This window comes from Rutidosis leptorrhynchoides, chromosome 2 (genome assembly GCF_046630445.1).
Source record: "Rutidosis leptorrhynchoides isolate AG116_Rl617_1_P2 chromosome 2, CSIRO_AGI_Rlap_v1, whole genome shotgun sequence".
Taxonomy (NCBI): Eukaryota; Viridiplantae; Streptophyta; class Magnoliopsida; order Asterales; family Asteraceae; genus Rutidosis; species Rutidosis leptorrhynchoides.
This window is the reverse complement of record NC_092334.1, coordinates 646,519,745-646,531,454: the sequence shown is the minus strand read 5'-3', so window position 1 is coordinate 646,531,454 and position 11,710 is coordinate 646,519,745.

Here is an 11,710-nt window from a genome sequence, read left to right as displayed (position 1 = left end):
CAACGAAAAACTTCAATTCATCGAAGAACCCGTCGAAATAATGGATCGTGAGGTTAAAAGACTTAAGCAAAACAAGATACCAATTGTTAAGGTTCGATGGAATGCTCGTAGAGGACCCGAGTTCACCTGGGAGCGTGAAGATCAGATGAAGAAGAAATACCCGCATCTATTTCCAGAAGATTCGTCAACACCTTCAACAGCTTAAAATTTCGGGACGAAATTTATTTAACGGGTAGGTACTGTAGTGACCCGAACTTTTCCATGTTTATATATATTAATTGAGATTGATATTTACATGATTAAATGTTTCCAACATGTTAAGCAATCAAACTTGTTAAGACTTGATTAATTGAAATATGTTTCATATAGACAATTGACCACCCAAGTTGACCGGTGATTCACGAACGTTAAAACTTGTAAAAACTATATAATGACATATATATGGATATATATATAGTTAAAATGATACTATGATAAGTAAACATATCATTAAGTATATTAACAATGAACTACATATGTAAAAACAAGACTACTAACTTAATGATTTTTAAACGAGACATATATGTAACGATTATCGTTGTAAAGACATTTAATGTATATATATCATATTAAGAGATATTCATAAATGATAATATCATGATAATATAATAATTTAAAATCTCATTTGATATTATAAACATTGGGTTAACAACATTTAACAAGATCGTTAACCTAAAGGTTTCAAAACAACACTTACATGTAACGACTAACGATGACTTAACGACTCAGTTAAAATGTATATACATGTAGTGTTTTAATATGTATTTATACACTTTTGAAAGACTTCAATACACTTATCAAAATACTTCTACTTAACAAAAATGCTTACAATTACATCCTCGTTCAGTTTCATCAACAATTCTACTCGTATGCACCCGTATTCGTACTCGTACAATACACAGCTTTTAGATGTATGTACTATTGGTATATACACTCCAATGATCAGCTCTTAGAAGCCCATGTGAGTCACCTAACACATGTGGGAACCATCATTTGGCAACTAGCATGAAATATCTCATAAAATTACAAAAATATGAGTAATCATTCATGACTTATTTACATGAAAACAAAATTACATATCCTTTATATCTAATCCATACACCAACGACCAAAAACACCTACAAACACTTTCATTCTTCAATTTTCTTCATCTAATTGATCTCTCTCAAGTTCTATCTTCAAGTTCTAAGTGTTCTTCATAAATTCCAAAAGTTCTAGTTTCATAAAATCAAGAATACTTTCAAGTTTGCTAGCTCACTTCCAATCTTGTAAGGTGATCATCCAACCTCAAGAAATCTTTGTTTCTTACAGTAGGTTATCATTCTAATACAAGGTAATAATCATATTCAAACTTTGGTTCAATTTCTATAACTATAACAATCTTATTTCAAGTGATGATCTTACTTGAACTTGTTTTCGTGTCATGATTCTGCTTCAAGAACTTCGAGCCATCCAAGGATCCATTGAAGCTAGATCCATTTTTCTCTTTTCCAGTAGGTTTATCCAAGGAACTTAAGGTAGTAATGATGTTCATAACATCATTCGATTCATACATATAAAGCTATCTTATTCGAAGGTTTAAACTTGTAATCACTAGAACATAGTTTAGTTAATTCTAAACTTGTTCGCAAACAAAAGTTAATCCTTCTAACTTGACTTTTAAAATCAACTAAACACATGTTCTATATCTATATGATATGCTAACTTAATGATTTAAAACCTGAAAACACGAAAAACACCGTAAAACCGGATTTACGCCGTCGTAGTAACACCGCGGGCTGTTTTGGGTTAGTTAATTAAAAACTATGATAAACTTTGATTTAAAAGTTGTTATTCAGAGAAAATGATTTTTATTATGAACATGAAACTATATCCAAAAATTATGGTTAAACTCAAAGTGGAAGTATGTTTTCTAAAATGGTCATCTAGACGTCGTTCTTTCGACTGAAATGACTACCTTTACAAAAACGACTTGTAACTTATTTTTCCGACTATAAACCTATACTTTTCTATTTAGATTCATAAAATAGAGTTCAATATGAAACCATAGCAATTTGATTCACTCAAAACGGATTTAAAATGAAGAAGTTATGGGTAAAACAAGATTGGATAATTTTTCTCATTTTAGCTACGTGAAAATTGGTAACAAATCTATTCCAACCATAACTTAATCAACTTGTATTGTATATTATGTAATCTTGAGATACCATAGACACGTATACAATGTTTCGACCTATCATGTCGACACATCTATATATATTTCGGAACAACCATAGACACTCTATATGTGAATGTTGGAGTTAGCTATACAGGGTTGAGGTTGATTCCAAAATATATATAGTTTGAGTTGTGATCAATACTGAGATACGTATACACTGGGTCGTGGATTGATTCAAGATAATATTTATCGATTTATTTCTGTACATCTAACTGTGGACAACTAGTTGTAGGTTACTAACGAGGACAGCTGACTTAATAAACTTAAAACATCAAAATATATTAAAAGTGTTGTAAATATATTTTAAACATACTTTGATATATATGTATATATTTTTATAGGTTCGTGAATCAACCGGTGGCCAAGTCTTACTTCCCGACGAAGTAAAAATATGTGAAAGTGAGTTATAGTCCCACTTTTAAAATCTAATATTTTTGGGATGAGAATACATGCAGGTTTTATAAATGATTTACAAAATAGACACAAGTACGTGAAACTACATTCTATGGTTGAATTATCGAAATCGAATATGCCCCTTTTTATTAAGTCTGGTAATCTAAGAATTAGGGAACAGACACCCTAATTGACGCGAATCCTAAAGATAGATCTATCGGGCCCAACAAGCCCCATTCAAAGTACCGGATGCTTTAGTACTTCGAAATTTATATCATATCCGAAGGGTGTCCCGGAATGATGGGGATATTCTTATATATGCATCTTGTTAATGTCAGTTACCAGGTGTTCACCATATGAATGATTTTTATCTCTATGTATGGGATGTGTATTGAAATATGAAATCTTGTGGTCTATTATTATGATTTGATACATATAGGTTAAACCTATAACTCACCAACATTTTTGTTGACGTTTTAAGCATGTTTATTCTCAGGTGATTATTAAGAGCTTCCGCTGTCGCATAGTTAAATAAGGACGAGATTTGGAGTCCATGCTTGTATGATATTGTGTAAAAACTGCATTCAAGAAACTTATTTTATTGTAACATATTTGTATTGTAAACCATTATGTAATGGTCGTGTGTAAACAGGATATTTTAGATTATCATTATTTGATAATCTACGTAAAGCTTTTTAAAACCTTTATCTATGAAATAAAGGTTATGGTTTGTTTTAAAAATGAATGCAGTCTTTGAAAAACGTCTCATATAGAGGTCAAAACCTCGCAACGAAATCAATTAATATGGAACGTTTTTAATCAATAAGAACGGGACATTTCATCACGTCCTCGTCGATCCTCCCCGATTTGTGAAGGACCGAGACTAGATATCTAAACGAATCTTGTGGATGCAAGATCTGGTCCCCAATGTTAATATGTACTCCAACATTTTGTTCATCCTCTGTCTTGGCGAAATCACACCTAAGGTATTTCGTCTTTTGTCTACTGATCCGTAGTCCGTTTTGTTCTAAGGTCTCCCTCCATTGCTCTAGTCTTCTATTAAGATCCTCTTTGGATTCTGATACAAGCACAATATCGTCGGCAAAAATCAAACACCAGGGGACGCTCTCTTGTAATCCCCGAGACAACTCGTCGAGGATCAAAGCGAAAAGGAAAGGGCTAAGGGCAGATCCCTGGTGCAGGCCTACATCTATCGGAAAATACTCTGTGTTTCCCACAGGAGTTCGAACGCAAGACTTCGCCCCTTCATACATATCCGTAATAGCTCTAATGTATCTACTTGGGATACCTCTAACATTAAGTGTCTTCCAAATCAGCTTTCGCGGAACACAATCATATGCCTTTTCTAAGTCTAAGAAAACCATCTCTAGGCTCTTTTGCTTTTCCCTAAACTTCTCTATAAGACTCCTTATAATATGAATTGCCTCCATCGAAGAGTGCCCTGGCATGAAGCCAAATTGGTTCTCCGAAATAGTAGTTTCTCGCCGAAGTCTAGTCTCGATCACTCTCTCCCAGAGCTTCATAGTATGACTAAGTAATTTTATGCCTCTATAATTACCGCAAATTTGGGCATCCCCTTTATTTTTGTAGATGGGGATAATCTCACTAAGTCTCCATTCCGTAGGCATTTTATAGCATCTAAACGTCTTGTTAAAAAGACACGTCAACCACCTAACACCATCCTCTCCGAGGCACCGCCACGCCTCTATCGGAATCTGGTCTGGACCAACCGCTTTGTTTCTCCCCATCTTTCGTAGTGCCGATCTTACTTCTTCCTGGCAGATCCTCCTACAAAAATTGTTGTTCTGGAATTGTCCTATACCCAAGTCTTGCATATCCTCTCGATGCATAGGTCCTCCACCAACGAAAAGAGATGAGAAATACCCTTCCCATCTTTTTCTAATTTGGTTTTCCTTCACTATGGTTTGACCGGCTTCATCTTTGATAAACTTGATGTTATCTATATCCCTCCTTCTACGCTCTCTAGCTTTTGCAATCCTGTAGATATCATTTGCTCCTTCTTTAGAGTCTAGTTTCTTATACAAATCTTCATACGCTTTATCTTTTGCACGTGCAACAACCTTCTTAGCTTCTCTCTTGGCTTCTATATATCTCTCTTTAGCCATAGTTCTATCCTCGGTTGTTCCCTCCCGACATGCAGTGAGCTCCCTAAACCTCAGTTGATTAAGCGCTACTTTGGTTTGAACCTCGTCACTGATCCACCATGATTCTCTACTAGACCTATGTCCTTTCAAAGTCCCTACTGCCACCCCTAAGGATTCCTTAGCTGCCTCTCTAATAGTGGACGCCAGACTCTCCCACATCTGATCCGCATTAACATGAGTATCCATCTCCACTCCTGCCTCAACTCTTTCTAAAACTAAAGCTTTAAATGTTTCAGCCTTCTCTTCATTCAGATTCTTCCATAGAATTCGAGGTTGAGCGGGTCTCGCACTCCTGAAAACTCGTCTCTGAAGAACTAAGTCCATGACCAATAATCTGTGTTGAGTGGAACATGCCCATGTAGTTAGGGCCCTACAATCTCCGCATGACCTAAGGTCCCCTTTGCGAAGCAATAAATAGTCAATCTGGGTACTATTCCCCCCACTATGGAAGGTTGCAAGTTGAGCCTCCGTCTTCTTGAAGAAAGAATTTGCAACAACCAAATCGTGGGCAACAGCGAATTCGAGGATAGAGCGCCCTTCTTCATTTCTAACTCCGAATCCAAAGCCCCCATGGACTCCATCATAACCCTCCACATCAGTTCCTATATGTCCATTAAGATCTCCCCGAATGAGCAATCGATGGTCAGCAGGGCACCTCCTCACAACTGCATCCAACGATTCCCAAAAACGTCTCTTTTCGTCTTCTCCTAAACCCGCATGAGGTGCGTAAGCGCTAATGACCATGAAAGTCTCCTCCTGAACAACTAACCTAACCGACATAATCCTATCGCTAAACCTATCCACACCCACAACATGGTCCCTATAGGGGCGTCCTATATGAGGTGAGACTATTTATAGATATTTATGAATATCGTGTGTAATTGTTTTAGAAAAGTAGCCACTGAAATTCTTGGGTGGCGTTTGGTTTGTGGTTTTGAAATCTCAGGATTTGAAATTCCATGAGATTTGAAATTATATCATGCATTTGGTTCCAGGATTTGACTCGGGATTTGTAAAACGTAAACGTAAAATATAAAATTTAAAATGTAAATCGTAAATTTAAAATGTTGACACACACATTGTATTTGTTTAACGTATATGAATTGGAAATTCCATACTTAAACTTTATACTCAATCTAATTTCCCTAATTAAGAATTTTTGCGAGTTCAATTTTTATGACTACCTTCAAATAGCACTAACTAGTGGTATAATCCTCGCTCCGCGTCGAGTTTGTGCATTATCGATTACTTGCACCTATTACAGTAATATATAATTAGATATTTACCTAAATAAAGAAAATAAAGGTTAATAGACAATTTTTTTTCTTCCTATGATCAATTTAATATGTTAATAAACTTTAGCTTTTAATAATGTTTAGATTCAAGCCCATAAAATTGTTAATGAACCTTAACTATATAATATGTTAAAAGTGAACCTTAGGTATTTAACATGTTAATCGAAGGCTATAAAACCTCAATATATTTTCTTAACCAACACCGTCGTTCCACTTTTGCTTTGCTTTATATATATATATATATATATATATATATATATATATATATATATATATATATGAGAAAAAGCTAGTTGTTTGTAAATGGCCCATGTGGCATGAAATTTAGAATTATAAATATATGAGAAGGAGGATGTAGAAGGGTGTAGAAAATAAATATAGTTATTATTAATGAGTGGAAAAAGACCAAAATACACTTTTAAAGTGAAATGGCGATTTTGCCTATAGAACTATTCATAAATTTTGTCTAATAATTAATATACTTGTAATACCAAATAGCACTAATACCGTAAGACAACAGGATGTGCAGATGTTTTGTGACACAATGACAGGACAGCGTGCAACGTGCAAATGTACATACCGTTATGGTTCGTCTATCATGCCGTTATGCTGAAGAAGAACAAAAATAATGGCCCACAATTTCTTTTCTTTTTTTTTTTTTTTTTTTTTTTTTTTTTTTTTTTTTGTGGGTTTACACCAAACGGTAATTTTAACTAATGGTACTATTACCGTTTTGTAAATTTATTACGAGTCGATCAACGGTTTAATATGATTAATGTAGTTCATTATGTTCTTGTACGGGAATCTTAATTTGAAAAAATAAAACCAACTGAAATAAAATAAAAAATAAAAAAACAAAATCCCAAAATCCCAAAATGTCATTAAAATGGGGATATACCATTTCAAATGACAATTTTATATATTGTGAGGTGAGGCTATCTTTAAATATTTATGAGTATCGTGTGTATTTGTTTTAGAAAAAAATAGCCACTATAATTCTTGAAGTCACCGATTCAACTATTATTGTATATTGACTGAGATTCAGTGGCGATTTTTTCTAATGGTAACAAAAAAAGATGAAATTATAAATCGTCACTATAAATACTAGCTAATGATCATTTTTCTTACAATCGATCTTATGGAAATTTGGATCCAACATTTAAGTGTAAATACTAAATACTTTAGAGTTGTACGATCCTAGGATAAGATAACTATTTTGATAACTTTATTCTCAATCACATAATTTGAAAGATTTTGGATAATAGATCTTGAGTGTAACCTAAGATATATCCGAATTATTTAAAATAACAATATTACCCCTACACACTACTATGCATGGGCAAAATCGTAATTTCAGTTTTATCCGAATGTCGTTTTGAGTTTGCGTTCACACTACACCCGGCCCCTCAAATTCGGCTTCATATACAAAACGACCCCCCAACTTTCTACTTTTTAGGGGTAAAAAGCGTAAATATATAATTTAAAAAAAAACAAAAGAAAATGATTCCACCCGTATTTTTAACGGGCCCTATCTTCTCGCTCGGTCCGAGTTAAATTTTTCCGAGACCACCGTTCAACTCGAAAAAATCAGACGGACACAACGGGACTAACTATGCGCGAAACGGACATCGTTAAAAAACACTAAATAACGGGCCTTATATTCTCGCTCGGTGCGAGCTAAATTTTTCCGAGACCACCGTTCAACTCGATATTATTTTACGAACACAACGCGACTAACTATACGCGAAACGGACATCGTCAAAAAAACACTAAATATTTCGAGCTATATTTCATACATATACGTACACGTCCAACAAACAACCCAACCTACTAGATATATTAGGTACCAAACAACGTATATACAAATATGACCGCGCGTTGAACACAACTGCAGCAACGCGCGGTCGAATTTTTTCTAGTTAGTCACGAATATTGGGGTAAATATATCTTCAAGTCCAAAAATACAACAATTAAAATAGATAAACGTGTAAGAGCCAAACGCCCTTTCAATAAATAAGTAACAGTTCGTAATACATTGTTAATTGGCCTTAGAATCTCTCAAAAGGAAATGAATATTCAAAGTTTCAAACTCAGACGCTAATATATTGCTAGTCTTTTTCATTAACTCTTAATTAAGTCAACTTTATCATTACAACCACCACGACATCTCCAAACCTAACGAAAGCGTGTGAGCTTGAGAACAAATTAACACCATCATCTTTATTAACCTGAAGGCAACATATTTTACATATAGGCTATAGCATGCTTAATGTAGTGACCCGAACTTTTCCATGTTTATATATATTAATTGAGATTGATATTTACATGATTAAATGTTTCCAACATGTTAAGCAATCAAACTTGTTAAGACTTGATTAATTGAAATATGTTTCATATAGACAATTGACCACCCAAGTTGACCGGTGATTCACGAACGTTAAAACTTGTAAAAACTATATGATGACATATATATGGATATATATATATATATATATATATATATATATATATATATATATATATATATAGTTAACATGATACTATGATAAGTAAACATATCATTAAGTATATTAACAATGAACTACATATGTAAAAACAAGACTACTAACTTAATGATTTTTAAACGAGACATATATGTAACGATTATCGTTGTAAAGACATTTAATGTATATATATCATATTAAGAGATATTCATACATGATAATATCATGATAATATAATAATTTAAAATTTTATTTGATATTATAAACATTGGGCTAACAACATTTAACAAGATCGTTAACCTAAAGGTTTCAAAACAACACTTACATGTAACGACTAACGATGACTTAACGACTCAGTTAAAATGTATATACATGTAGTGTTTTAATATGTATTTATACACTTTTGAAAGACTTCAATACACTTATCAAAATACTTCTACTTAACAAAAATGCTTACAATTACATCCTCGTTCAGTTTCATCAACAATTCTACTCGTATGCACCCGTATTCGTACTCGTACAATACACAGCTTTTAGATGTATGTACTATTGGTATATACACTCCAATGATCAGCTCTTAGCAGCCCATGTGAGTCACCTAACACATGTGGGAACCATCATTTGGCAACTAGCATGAAATATCTCATAAAATTACAAAAATATGAGTAATCATTCATGACTTATTTACATGAAAACAAAATTACATATCCTTTATATCTAATCCATACACCAACGACCAAAAAACCTACAAACACTTTCATTCTTCAATTTTCTTCATCTAATTGATCTCTCTCAAGTTCTATCTTCAAGTTCTAAGTGTTCTTCATATATTCTACAAGTTCTAGTTACATAAAATCAAGAATACTTTCAAGTTTGCTAGCTCGCTTCCAATCTTGTAAGGTGATCATCCAACCTCAAGAAATCTTTGTTTCTTACATTAGGTTATCATTCTAATACAAGGTAATAATCATATTCAAACTTTGGTTCAATTTCTATAACTATAACAATCTTATTTCAAGTGATGATCTTACTTGAACTTGTTTTTGTGTCATGATCCTACTTCAAGAACTTTCAAGCCATCCAAGATCCTTTGAAGCTAGATCATTTCTTGTCACTTCCAGTAGGTTTACCTACTAAACTTGAGGTAGTAATAATGTTTATAACATCATTCGATTCATATATATAAAACTATCTTATTCGAAGGTTTAAACTCGTAATCACTAGAACATAGTTTAGTTAATTCTAAACTTGTTCGCAAACAAAAGTTAATCCTTTTAACTTGACTTTTAAAATTAACTACACACATGTTCTATATCTATATGATATGCTAACTTAATGATTTAAAACCTGGAAACACGAAAAACACCGTAAAACCGGATTTACGCCGTCGTAGTAACACCGCGGGCTGTTTTGGGTTAGTTAATTAAAAACTATGATAAACTTTGATTTAAAAGTTGTTATTCAGAGAAAATGATTTTTATTATGAACATGAAACTATATCCAAAAATTATGGTTAAACTCAAAGTGGAAGTATGTTTTCTAAAATGGTCATCTAGACGTCGTTCTTTCGACTGAAATGACTACCTTTACAAAAACGACTTGTAACTTATTTTTCCGACTATAAACCTATACTTTTCTGTTTAGATTCATAAAATAGAGTTCAATATGAAACCATAGCAATTTGATTCACTCAAAACGGATTTAAAATGAAGAAGTTATGGGTAAAACAAGATTGGATAATTTTTCTCATTTTAGCTACGTGAAAATTGGTAACAAATCTATTCCAACCATAACTTAATCAACTTGTATTGTATATTATGTAATCTTGAGATACCATAGACACGTATACAATGTTTCGACCTATCATGTCGACACATCTATATATATTTCGGAACAACCATAGACACTCTATATGTGAATGTTGGAGTTAGCTATACAGGGTTGAGGTTGATTCCAAAATATATATAGTTTGAGTTGTGATCAATACTGAGATACGTATACACTGGGTCGTGGATTGATTCAAGATAATATTTATCGATTTATTTCTGTACATCTAACTGTGGACAACTAGTTGTAGGTTACTAACGAGGACAGCTGACTTAATAAACTTAAAACATCAAAATATATTAAAAGTGTTGTAAATATATTTTAAACATACTTTGATATATATGTATATATTGTTATAGGTTCGTGAATCAACCGGTGGCCAAGTCTTACTTCCCGACGAAGTAAAAATATGTGAAAGTGAGTTATAGTCCCACTTTTAAAATCTAATATTTTTGGGATGAGAATACATGCAGGTTTTATAAATGATTTACAAAATAGACACAAGTACGTGAAACTACATTCTATGGTTGAATTATCGAAATCGAATATGCCCCTTTTTATTAAGTCTGGTAATCTAAGAATTAGGGAACAGACACCCTAATTGACGCGAATCCTAAAGATAGATCTATTGGGCCTAACAAACCCCATCCAAAGTACCGGATGCTTTAGTACTTCGAAATTTATATCATATCCGAAGGGTGTCCCGGAATGATGGGGATATTCTTATATATATGCATCTTGTTAATGTCGGTTACCAGGTGTTCACCATATGAATGATTTTTATCTCTATGTATGGGATGTGTATTGAAATATGAAATCTTGTGGTCTATTGTTACGATTTGATACATATAGGTTAAACCTATAACTCACCAACATTTTTATTGACGTTTAAAGCATGTTTATTCTCAGGTGAATACTAAGAGCTTCATCTGTTGCATACTAAAATAAGGACAAGATTTGGAGTCCATGTTTGTATGATATTGTGTAAAAACTGCATTCAAGAAACTGATTTCGATGTAACATATTTGTATTGTAAACCATTATGTAATGGTCGTGTGTAAACAGGATATTTTAGATTATCATTATTTGATAATCTACGTAAAGCTTTTAAACCTTTATTTATGAAATAAAGGTTATGGTTTGTTTTAAAAATGAATGCAGTCTTTGAAAAACGTCTCATATAGAGGTCAAAACCTCGCAACGAAATCAATTAATATGAAACGTTTTTAATCAATAAGAACGGGACATTTCACTTAACACGTGTATACC